Source organism: Felis catus, chromosome D4 (genome assembly GCF_018350175.1).
Source record: "Felis catus isolate Fca126 chromosome D4, F.catus_Fca126_mat1.0, whole genome shotgun sequence".
NCBI lineage: Eukaryota > Metazoa > Chordata > Mammalia > Carnivora > Felidae > Felis > Felis catus.
This window is the reverse complement of record NC_058380.1, coordinates 6796010-6808849: the sequence shown is the minus strand read 5'-3', so window position 1 is coordinate 6808849 and position 12840 is coordinate 6796010. Positions and strand designations below refer to the sequence as shown.

Here is a 12840-nt window from a genome sequence, read left to right as displayed (position 1 = left end):
TGATGTCTGGGTGTCAGCTGAGCTGGGCTCTGGGAAAGAATGTGCATCTAGCTCGCTCAGGTTTGTGGGGCTGGGCTTCCTGTTTCTGCCTGGCTGTCAGCTGGCGGTGTCCTTCCGCTTCTGGAGGCGGCCGTGTTCCTTGTGACTTGCTTCCCTCCATCTTCAAGCCAGCAGCGGTGCTGTTGCATTGAATCTTTCTTGTGCTTTGAATCTGACCTTTCCTTGTGGTACCAGCTAAAGGAAACTTAAATGGCTCATTGCTTTGATGGCTTTTCAATGACTCCTATCACAGGCTTACCTGGGTAATCAGTGTTAAGGTCACCTGATCACGACGGTACCTAGGTTTGTGTTTGATTAGCTAGGGACCAGGAATCTTGGGTGGTCATCTGAGAGTTCTGCCTACCGCACATGCTGTGGTCTTTTTTTTTTTTTCCTTTATGATTAAAAAATGGATTTTTTTTATTGTAGTAAAATATTGATAACATAAATACTACATTTTAACCAATTTTTTTTTAAATTTACATCCAACTTAGTTAACATACAGTGTAATAATGATTGCAGGAATAGAATCTAGTGATTTATCGCTTACATACAACACCTAGTGCTCATCCCAGCAGGTGCCCTCAATGCCCATCACCCACTCAGCCCATCCCTCCACCCAACACCCCTCTAGCAACCCTCAGTTGTTGTCCCCCTCTCTTTTTGTTTTATTTTTCCTTCCCTTCCCCTATGTTCATCTGTTTTGTTTCTCAAATTCCACATCTGGGTGAAATCATATGATTGTCTTTGTCTGACTGACTTATTTTACTTAACATAATACCCTCCACTTCCATCCATATTGTTGCAACTGGCAAGATTTCATTCTTTTTGATTGCTGAGTAGTAGTCCATTGTGTGTATATACCACATCTTAATCCGTTCATCAGTCCCATGCTGCAGTCCTACTGAGTGCTGCTGATGTTTGAACTCAGATCCGTCCATGATTAAACATAGAACTAAGGGGCCACGTTGCTCTGGACACGACAGATAACTACCCTGTGGGGCTTTCTATCTCTTGCAGCAAGCTCTGGAAATGCTATTGGTCAATTTAGGTTACAAGTGGACTCCAGGCAGATCACAGCGTGCAGTAGAAGGGGTGTGTGCTGCTATCTGCCGTGAACGTGGAAGAATCTGGTGGTTTCCAGCCCTCCTTCTGCCGTAGCTGCTTCTGCACTGGGAACTTCTGGTGGCGGTGGTGACGATCTTGCCCAAAAGGAGAAATTTCATTTTGGTATAGCCTGTTCCCAGCCCCTTCTTAAATGCTCCAGAGAAGCAGTACTACTCACTGGGCAGAAGCCATTCTGTGCAAGGTGCTGGTGCATCTTAGTGACATTCAGCCCCTCCAGTCTCTGCCTTGTTCCTAGATTAGCTCCTGGTGCATCCAGCTACCCCTGGGGTAGTTTGTTGATTCTAGTATTTTAGACTTGGTTTTCTATCTTGGTCTTTCTGTTCGCTGTCTGAAGTCAGACCACTCTGAATTCAGGGAGGCTAGTGATATTTTTTTTAGGGCAGATACACCTGTGACCTTATTGGGAGTCATGGCAGAACATTGCTTTTGCCTTTCTGTCATCTACCAGGCCCTGCTTCTGTCTTTAAAAACACCCTTCAACTACTTCTGTGTAAGCCCCAGCCAGCGTCCTTCATAATTACTCTACCGTATTCATCAAGGCAGTTGATAAGGGGTGGGAGGAAGCTGGGCTATTGTAGCAAGACCTGCGGATGGGAGAAGAGCAACGGGAGGCTGTATGGAAATTCAAGTTGCCCTCATAGGACAGCTAAACTTCATGTTTGTTTGTTTGGTTTTTCAATCTTCTCTGATAAGAAAGTGGTGAAGGACATAACTAATGACAGACCCAACAAAACAACCCAAAAGCTTAAGTTGTGTCATGTGCCTATATTCTCACGATCACAAAAGCCCATGAGGTGGCCACTTCCTTTTTTTTTTTTTTTTTTTTAATGTTTATTTTTGAGACAGACAGAGTATGAGTGGGGTAGGGGCAGAGAGAGAGGGAGACAAAGAATTGGAAGCAGGCTCCAGGCTCTGAGCTGTCAGCACAGAGCCCAACATGGGGCTCGAACCCATGAACCGTGGGATCATGACCTGAGCTGGAGCCAGATGCTTAACTGACTGAGCCAAGGTGGCCACTTTCTGCTAAGTTGTCTGTTTTGGGAGCATCCTCAGTGAGGCCCATGCTGGCAGACAGTTTTATGTTGACTTGAGTGGAACTGCAAAGTGCTAACAGTAAAGGAAGGAGTAGGCAGGATGGAGTAGAGGAGGTTGGAAGAAGTGGGAAAATCAAAGGCAGATGGAGAAAAGGAAACACCAAGGAAATACGGAATCACCACAGGGTTGGCCGTGCCCAAGGTGGGGGTGGGACTCACCTGGTTGAGGTGAGGGGGCCAAGATAGGGTGATGAAATGGATTTACTGGGGGTTTTGGTCATGGTGTGAGGATTAGAACCTGGGGTTCCATTGACTTTGCCTGTTGGTACTTGGTTGGAGACCCGTGGATGTACCAGGGGGCAATATTCTCCAGTCCGTGATGAATAGGAAAGCAGGACCACCAACCGGATGCCCAACCCAGACCTCCACTGTTCCTCACCTGACTCCAGGGTGGAGGAGAAGCAGCCCGCACTCCAGACAACCCTGGCCTGTTCTTCACAAGTGACTAGTGGCTCATGGGAATGTGGCAAGCCAGGTCTTTTGGTACTTGAGTCGACTAGGTCTGAGAGGCCATTGGAGTAGAGAATTTATCAGTGTTTGGCATCTTACAGAGGCCAAGCCACATCACTCCTTTACTCAAGCAAATAGAGTAGCTTTCATTTTGTCTGGGGCTGCTCCAATTCCTTGTCACATCCAGTCCACATTTGTCAGACAGCGTGACCCCAAGCCTGAGCATGGGCCTTGGGTTGGCCCCGTTGAAGGGACCAGGTCAGAGTTTTGGCGGATGGGCCCTCTGTGGTCCTTCTGATGCTAGTGGTTCTGGGTGTGGCCCCTGCTCTGTTGAGACCCTTCCGTTAGGTGTGCAGGGGAGGGTATGGAATCTCAGGAGGTGAGTGTGGCACACTTGTGTTCTGGTTCAGCGTGGCTTCAGCTGTTAGGACGTTTCATAATTTACCTCCCCACGCTTGGGTTTCCTCTGTGCAGTTGAGGCTGATGTGTGACATGGTGCCAGAAAAATGAGAAAGATGCCCATCACTGCCTCACCGTCCCCTCTAACACTCCCCCATTCTCGTACATGTTTATTTAGGGTGGTGGGTAGCTTAGTGGTTCACGAATTCTCCTCCCTGTTAACCCGTGGTGGTCTGGAGTGGGTTCGTCTTTTAAGGTTTTTTTTTTTTTTTTAATTTTTTTTTCAACGTTTATTTATTTTTGGGACAGAGAGAGACAGAGCATGAACGAGGGAGGAGCAGAGAGAGAGGGAGACACAGAATCGGAAACAGGCTCCAGGCTCTGAGCCATCAGCCCAGAGCCCGACGCGGGGCTCGAACTCACGGACCGCGAGATCGTGACCTGGCTGAAGTCGGACGCTTAACCGACTGCGCCACCCAGGCACCCCACGTCTTTTAAGGTTTGATGTGGCTGTGCTTTTAATGTTATTTTTGAAAGCCTTTATTTTTTAAAAACATTAACTCAGTAATTTCTTAAAAAAATTTTTTTAAGTAGACTCCACACCCAACGTGCGGCTTGAACTCCCATCCCTGAGATCAAGAGTCACGTGCTTTACTGACCCAGCCAGGCAGGCGCCCCTCAGTAATTTCTGAGGAAAGCTTTTAGTTTCTCGGGTTTCAGTAGAGCGATGTCAAATAACACAAGATTAGGAATGAGACCTTTGTGAATCCCAGCTATGTCCGCCGATGCGTGGCATTGGGTGGGTCCTGCACCTGAGGCTAATTTTCTCATCTGCAAAATGGGAATTGTCTACCATCTACCCTGGTCTGGAGAGGGTTTGTACACATAATGGTTAGGTACTAAATGCTTAGGATTCTTTCTAGCTGTTTGATCCCTGGGAAGGATTCAAAGCAGGCTTCGCCCTCCCTGGTAAATGTCAGCATGAGTCACAGGGTTTATCTTCACATCTAGTACTTGGATGTGCTCGGCTAGAAGAACAGAGATGAGATATGGCACCTGCGTGCGGGTCAGGGTCAGACTGCCCCATGACAAATGCTGGAGTTAAAAAGAAGGCCCGCAGGCATCTCCATGAAGTTCACCTTGTTCCAGTGCCGAACAGCAGGATCTGTCCAGTCGGGCGAACTGACGAGGTGGGATCTGCCTCAGGGCTGTTGGATCCTAGAGCTACTACCTATACCCATCCCCCCTGAGGAACTACAATGTCATCAGAATTCAGCTGTCTCCCATCTCCGCTCTGCTTTCTTCAGTGTTCACTCCCTTCTCCTGCAGACGTTCTCTTTAATAGTCTATTCTCTCTGCAACCTTAGTGGGTGAAAGGAAGGAAGGAAGGAAGGAAGGAAGGAAGGAAGGGAGGGAGGGAGGGAGGGAGGGAGGGAGGGAGGAAAAGAATCTATGGAAGCGTGCCTCCCTCTGCTGACTCCAGAATGCTTTGATTGACCACATCTGGTCCATTATAGTACTTTCCAGAGCATGTTCCACGGTGCACTGGCATCGCGAGATGCTCCCCCTGGAAAGCGCTTATTAGAGGTGTCGACCATGCCATAATGTCCAGCCCAGGCTTGGAGCATCACAATGTTCATTAACGGAGCTCTGGGAATCCGGCGGTTGGAACTGCCTTTATTAACCTACCTCTTTTCAGACTGACTTGACTGTGGGACTTTCCATACCTGCCAAATAAATAAATAAAAGTATTACACATAGTGCTCTTATTCTGCAGATCATATTTTGGGTGTTTCTGGCCTAGTGGGATATTTGTCAGGAAAAAAATAAACTCCTCCATTCTTGGGGAGGCCTGGGTGGCTCAGTTGGTTAAGCATCCAATCCTTGATTTTGGCTCAGGTCAGGGTCTCACGGTTCATGAGTTTAAGGCCCACATCTGGCCCTGTGCTCACAGCACAGAGCCTGCCTGGGATTCTCTTCTCCTCTCTCTGCCTGTCCCTCCTCGTGCACGCTGTGCTCTCACTTTTTCTCTGTCTCACAAATAAATAAGCTTAAAACGAAAACAAAAAACAACTCCTCCATTCTTGACTGGAGTATTTGTGAGAAGCTGAGCAGTTTTGGGAACCCGGTGGGAAATCCAGAGTCACGTCTCACTCTTGCCCCAGCCTTACTGCCTCAGTCACCCACACACGTGAACTTCAAAGCAGCGGCCAGCAGTCCCACCCATTCCGATACCATCTTTTCTTCTTGTCTAAGCTCCGAGGTATTGGAAGTGTCAGGTATGTGGATAGGCTGGGATTTTTTTTTTTTTTTCCATCCTGTCATAATTACGACATCCTTGGTTTCTTGAGCAGAACGTTGACTGTTCCTTACTTCTTGGCTCAGAACCTTAACATGGCAATAGAGCTCATTTTAGCCCTCAGGAGGAAGAGGTCAGAACATGTGTGTCGAAGTTCTACTTGTGGGGTTCGGGGAGAGTGCCAGAGCCTGTGGCTGGTTAGCACAAGTCTCGCTAAAGGGTCAGGGAGGGGGCACCATGGAGAAGTGGTTGGCCATGCTCTGAGGCCAGCCTGAGCCCCCGGGCACTTGGATTTTCAGAGAACTCTGATGGGGGCATCACCTACCGGCAGGTGTGAAGAGAGAGTTTTTGAGGCAGTGGGCCTGGGAATGGGGAGAGAGAGCTTGGGCTTTTTAAGTGGGCTTTTAAAAAAGAGACGCTTGCACTTAAAATAAGGCCCTGCCAGCCCGGCTCCTCTGCCAATGGGCTCTCTCCAGAAAAGAGCCCGCGTGGATCCTCTCTGAGGGTCCTCTCTGAGATGTAGAACTTACGTGGATGTTTCTGAAAGCGCTTGACCCTGTGTGTCAACGATAAACTTTTGTAGCTCTTGACAACCTGAGCGGGTGCTATTTGCAGTCCTGAGTTTTGTCTGTTGGGAGTTCAGAAGGTGAAATAGCAGCAAAGGTTCAATCACAGCCCTGAATTTGATCCAAGGGTAGGAGATAATGAAGAGAACTTGAACTTCCTATCCACTTACTTGAGGAGGAGGAAGCGGAGAACAGCCTAACCTCAGACTACAGGAGTGCGTGGTGAGTGCCTTTGTAAATGATGCCGACAAAACAGCTTTGGCAGAACACGAGGAGGAGGAGGGGGGGGGGCTGACGGGGGAACAGCAGTGCCCTGGTGCCTCAGGGGCCATCCTATGTGTCTTATCTGTTTACCAGGAATCTGCAGCCCCAAGAGCTCTGCGAACACTGAACACGTAATACGACTGGCACATTCTTGTGCAACTCCCCAAATGCTAAGCACTTCTGCTGTTCAGAATAATACACAAATCGGTTGTAGAGCATTCTGGTAAATTCATTCTTGTTCCATTAAACACCTTCTCAACCCGCAGATCCCATCGTGTAGAAACCGGTACGTGGAAATTTTAGATGTTTAAGAGCCGCGGTCCCCATGTTTTCTTGAAAAGGCTGGAATGACTGTTAACGTTGTGGAATTACGTTCTCCCCAGTAGTAGTCTCCTGTTGGTCACCTGCTTTGGTCATGTGATCACTCTGGGATGTTCTGGAATGTTTGCTTGTGTCAGAGTAGATGAGAAGGGGGAAGCCTGGAGGTCAGTTACTGAGCCATTCTCCGTCATCATTCAAACAAGGTGACGTGGCGTTTGGCATCACTGATCTGCTGGTACTGAGATGTCCAAGCTGAGGTAGAGTGCTACTTTCTTCTCTCAGGATGTTTTCCTCCACAAAGCCTCAGCCTCCCAAGGTGTCAAGTGTTCAGATAGGCCTCGACTCACAATTGTCACTGTCACATGGATTTCGAAACCCTTCTCCAAACTTACTTTGGCCTCTTGGGCACTTATGTCCAAACTCACAGGAGCTGTAGGACATCCTCAGGGCCACGCGGTGAGTGGAGAGCTGGAACCCGAACACAGAACTTTTGGTTCCTAGCTCTGAACCCTGATGTAGGAGTGTCTCCAGCAGGCCGTACCTTGGTGCCCTTTCAAATGGGCATTATTTAAATATTTGCTCGGTATTTATTCAGAGATAAGAGAACGAACCTGCTGTGAGGGGAGGGTAGAAAAGGAGCTTCTCAGATTTTCACGTCTGCCCAATAGAACTAGAGCCCAGCTTTATCATCTTTGTTGCCTAAGCATTCCCTAAGAAGTCCTACTCACCAGGACGTTTTGTTTGACCTGAGTGTAAGTGGCTGAAAAGAAGCAAGCTTCAGCAAAAATGGAATATATTGACACATTTAAAGGAAAAGGCCGGGGCTGCATCCCACTTTGGGCCTCACTGGATCCTGAGGCTTAAATGATGTCATTAAGACTTGTCACTTTTGTACCGTATCTCTAGTCCTTCTCCTGCTCTATTCTCTAGCAGGCAAGAGGCCATCAGGAGTTCTTGGCCGCCCCAAAGAAAGAGTCTAACAGTTCTCAAAAGTATCCCCAAAGAGTTGAGTACCATGGAATTGACTTTGGTCTTTTGCACAACCAGTAATCAATTACTGTAACCAGAGGGATTGCTTGCTGTGATTGGCCCATGCTTGGGTCACATGCCAACATCTCCAACCTGGTGGGGTCCAGCCCCCAAACCACATGCACTGAAAGTGGGGAGGGGGTCCCCCAAGGAAATTATGATTTTTGGTGCCAAAAGGCAAGGACCTGGATGCTGGGCAGCCCAAGCCAACAGATACGTACTACAGAAATGTCCTCATGTCCCCCTAGCGCCTCACAGCTTATCAGAATATTCCTTTAAACAACATTTGGGCTGTGCCTGAGCAGAGTGCTGATCAGTACAATTTCCCCTATTTCATTACATAATAGATTGGTTCCCTGGGCACCTTCCCAACTGGCTCCCTCTTATTCTAACTCTGTCTTCACCAGGTGAGTAGGGAGGAGAGCAGAGGGACTCAGCCCAGGACAGAGTAGAGTTCAGACCACATCCTGGCCCTGGGCTGCTGGCTTGCTGGAGCCAGTAAGGAGTGCTGACCCTGCCGCTTGACGCTTGGGCAAGCCCAGCAGTACAGCTTTGCTTGTCCCATAGCCCACCTGGGTCCCGCCTGGAAGGACATTGGTATGGGTCGTGGCTGTACCAAGGGATCTCTAGACTTAGGATTTAAGGCAGTTTGACCCGAGGCATTTACACCCTACTTAGGCTCTATGGAGGGTGTGCAGGTGTAGCCACTGCAGTGGACTGTGTCTAGCATTCAAAATATGTTTATCGATTTAGGTAAAAGAACATGCTTTAGAGTCCCCCCCCCGAGAAGCTGTCTGGAGTAGCCTAGGCATGTGAGATTGGGGAAGGGATGTTCATTTTGCTTCATTTATTTTCTGTTGTTGGAGTCGTTTAAAGGAGGGGGGCCTCTGAGCTGCAGGGGGACATTTCGGGGGGGAATTACTCTTGGCCTCGATCCCAAGGTTGGAGGGAGACTGGCAAAGTACCTCTGATGGGGAGCTGGTGGGAGATGGGGTGTTGGAAAGAAGACTTAGGACCCAAACACAAGGCTGCCATAGACCCAGAAAAGTTAAGGTCTTCAGAGGACAAGGACTTTTTCTCCTGTGACACTGACCCTACTAGTTGGTGGCACTTGGTACACTGGATCTAACCCATTGATCAGTGAGCATGGTGATCCCTGGCCTCCCTTCTGGGCAATTTTACAGGGCACAAGAGAAAAATAATGACTGAACCGGCCTAGCTTCACCTTTTAGGTCACCTAGATTTTGGCCTAAAAGGTAATCACCCAGCTTATTAGCCAGGCTTTACTCCAAATGACTTTAGACTCCTTCCTGTCGTCAGATATGTCCTGAAAGGATTTGCTGTTGCTGAGGACATCTAGAATAATAAAGTGTAAATCCTAAAGGCAACATAGAGTTTCCTAAGTATTTATAACAAAGGGCTTCTCTGTTGAACTAAGGATCTCACCTTCCCAGGTGAGATGCTGTTCATTTGCATAAACAGGGATGCCCTTCACCCCACTGACCTGACTGACTGGTGGCCCCCCGTTGTACTTGGAACTCCCCTTCGTGCTTTTTTCTCCCTCTGCTGATTGCTTCCCAGATGGGGGCCTGGCTCTGTCCCCACCTTTACTTTGTTTCTTCTTTTTCTCTTGCACTAAGTAAAATCTGCGGTGGCTGGATGTAAACTTCTGGATCATTCATACCTGGACACTATAGTTCTGGGCCAGAGTTGTTTCTTACTGAGTCTACAAGAGAGAACAGATCGTGAAGGTGGATAAAATGGAGTCATTTTTTCCCCCCTATTTGCTCTTATCAACATAAGCAAAACCCTTTAGGAAAGTGGAAAAGAGATATACCTGAAGTAAGAAGAGACTCTAAACCTTCAAGGGATGGGCATTAGGAGGAGATGCCCACATGGGCAGGGACAGGGCAAAAGAGGGCAGCAGCAAGCTGTGGAAAGAGCGTCTGGGCAACAATACCCTGTGTTCCCTTGGAGTCTTTTGACGGTATTCCCCCTGGGCCCACAGCGATGTTGGCACACGGTATGGTGTGGGAGTGGGTTGTCCTTAAGGATCATTCCAGTTTCAAGATTTGACACATTTTTAAGTGCTATATCTAAAACTGAAAGCAGTGAGAAAAAAAAAAAAAAATCCCAGGCCCAGGATTTCATTTCTCTCGTCCACGACGGTCTCCACTGAACAACCATCTTTGGTGGCCTTGGATATCCCGACCTTTCTTAAGCTGGTGACGAATCTGACCTATTCCACATCTTCCCTGCATACAGATGCCCAGAGGTTTCTGGAAGCTGAGAGCTCAGGTTGGGCCTGAGGTGAATTTAGGTAAGAGTGGGGGCTGGACAGGGCAGTGAGGCAGGGACAGGGCAAGGGGTGGGGTGAGGGAGGAAGGGACAAAGCTGCTGGTCACCGACAGTATCCCTGGGGGAAGCTTGCGTCATATGGAGAAGGCTGACCTCGATTCACTTGCTGCCTGTGGGATTTTTTAGTCCACAAAACCCATGTGGACTAAAGGATAGGAACAGTTTGCTCTATTCCTTGGCACCGATCTCGCTTGAACACTAAATCAATAAATGCCCATTTAATGGAGCCGTTGCTGGGAATCGAGTATCTGACATCTCCGAGGAGGACGCTTCTTGTTTTTTTTTTTTTTTTTTTTTCTAAAATGAGAAACTTGCTCCTTTTTGCTCTTAAGGTTATTCTCTTTTGGTAGGAAAAATGGCTCTCCATCCTGCCCCCCCCCCCCCGCCCATCCTTGGACGAGGCTTGAAACTGGACCGAGCCACTGCTCCCACGGTTAGCTGAGGGCCAGAACTGTCCTCCCAACACACAGCGTGAAGAGTGCGTGAATGAGAAAGGAGATTATGCCCTTTTCAGAAGAAAAACTCTAGAGGAAAAAATACTCGGGTAACAATCACCTGCTCATCCCGTGAAGCTCTCTTGCAGCGTGTCGAGACTCCGTTTTCAGCAGAAGTGTGTAGCCCTTAGCCTGGGCCCTTTTGTCCTGTGTGGTGCTGTGCTGAATCGCCCCCATCTTCCGTTAGTTCGCAGCAGAGAGGAAGCAGCCAGCTGGGCTCTTCTGTCCTAGGCGTCTCTCTTCGGGAGGCAGATGCCAGGCCTTGTGTGTGATTTGCTTCTCGTCCACCTCCCCGTCCCGATCCCTTTCCTGTGCTCTGGGTTGGCCATCCAGAGGAAGTGTTGGGCTGTGGGGCGGGCTGTTGGGAAAGGAGAAGGACGGTTCCCATGTTCTTTGGGACGGTTGCCATATACACTCCCCAGACACAGGCTGGGAATGGGGCCTAGGGTGCCAGCTGTTGGGTGCCTGTCTCGCCGCTGGCTGGGCCGACGCATGCGGTTCTCACGGTCCCCATCTCCAACCTTGCAGCCGGTTTTGTTTTTTTTTAGTTTTTTTTTTTTTTTTTACAGAGTTTTCTTAGTTTCATTTTTTTTTCAATATATGAAGTTTATTGTCAAGTTGGTTTCCATACAACACCCAGTGCTCATCCCAAAAGGTGCCCTCCTCAATACCCATCACCCACCCTCCCCTCCCTCCCACCCCCATCAACCCTCAGTTGAAACCCCCATGGGTTTCTGTTAAGTTTCTCAGGATCCACATAAGAGTGAAAACATACGGTATCTGTCTTTCTCAGTATGTATGGCTTATTTCACTTAGCATCACACTCTCCAGTTCCATCCACGTTGCTACAGAGGGCCATATTTCATTCTTTCTCATTGCCACGTAGTACTCCATTGTGTATATAAACCACAATTTCTTTATCCATTCATCCGTTGCTGGACATTTAGGCTCTTTCCATAATTTGGCTATTGTTGAGAGTGTTGCAGCCGGTTTTGAATGCCATCTTCCTCAGATGCTTGAGTCCTTTGGAAACTGGGCTCGGAGCTCAGTTCAGTCGGTGTTGACTGTGGGCCATCCTATCAGAGTTTCCATCTAGGTCTCCAGTTACCCTAGAGCAAGAAGAAAACAAGCTGAAAGGGGAGTAGTGGAGCAGGAGGGTGGTCTAAGGACAGTTGCTCTGACCTAAAGCAAGGAGGTGCCTTCTGTACTTGCAGCCGTCATCCAGACAGCACTCTGTGGTCTGGCGACTGTATTCATTTCCCGGGGCTGCTGTGACAAAGTACTACAATCTGGGTGGCTTACAATAACAGACAGTTATTGTAAGTCACAGTTACTCACAGTTCTGGGGGCTAGAAGTCCAAAACCAAGATGCCGGCAGATTTGGTCCCTTCTGAGGAAGAATCCCTTCCATGCGCCTCTCTCTGTGCTCTGGTGGTCCTAGGCCTTCCTCGCCTATAGATGTGTCTGTGTCCACATGGTGTTCTCCCTGGGTCCCTGTCTTCATGTAAGGACACCAGTCATACCGGATTAGGGACCCACCCTACTGTGGTATGACTTCATCTTAACCAATTGCATCTTCAATGATCATATTCCCAAATAGGCTTACATTGTGAGGTACCGGAGTAGGACTTTAACATGTCTCTTTTTTTGGGCGGAGGAGACACAGTTTGACCCACAACAGAGACCAAAAGCAAGTGTACCTGGAGGAGTTCATGGGGGTTACTTGGAAGCCTTCGCCAAAACCACGGTCTTGTTAATTCTACAGGGACGGTTGTCTAAACCCGAAGAGTTGATAAAATCCCGTTTTTGTATGTTTTGTTCCATTAGTGGGGATTTTGGTGGCAAGTAATAGAAATGAACTTATAGAAGCCGGAAACAGTTGTGTTGCCACCCAATTCCACCCGGGTTGAACAAAGAAAAGAAGTTTATTGGCTTACATAACCAGACAATCTAGGAATGGATCTGGCTTTAGGCAGGATGGAATCTAAGGCTTAATGTCTTCAGAGATGAGTCTCTCCCTCTCCCTCCTCCACCCCCTCTCCCTCCCTTCATTCAAAGTCTCTTCACAAAGGGTCAAATGGTGACTGAGTGTCCCACACTCACATGTTCTCGGGTTAGCCACCTTAGCAAAAAAAGACCTCCTTTCCACCTTCCTGCATGAATTCTAGGGAAGACACTGATTGGCTTTGCCTGGGTCATGTGTCCATGCACAAACCAATCATTGTGGCCAAGGGAATGGGGCCCCCTGATTGGCCAATCTGGATCATATGCTCACCCATGGGAGGAAAGTCCATGGTGGTTTGTCCTACTAGAACCTCATGAAAATTGGGGCATGAACTTCTCAAGGAGGTCTACAGAAGGGAGTAGGGCAATACATTGTTAGACAAACACTACAGCTG

The 12840-nt window shown here is 48.4% G+C and overlaps 1 long non-coding RNA gene across 1 annotated transcript; it reads left to right on the top strand.

Annotated features, from left to right (window-relative positions):
• Positions 1–788: 788 nt before the first annotated feature.
• LOC123381620 lies at positions 789–4507 on the top strand. The gene is made up of 2 exons (XR_006588859.1): positions 789–3366; positions 3610–4507. It is a non-coding gene; the product is annotated as an uncharacterized LOC123381620 (long non-coding RNA).
• The last annotated feature ends 8333 nt before the right edge of the window (positions 4508–12840 follow it).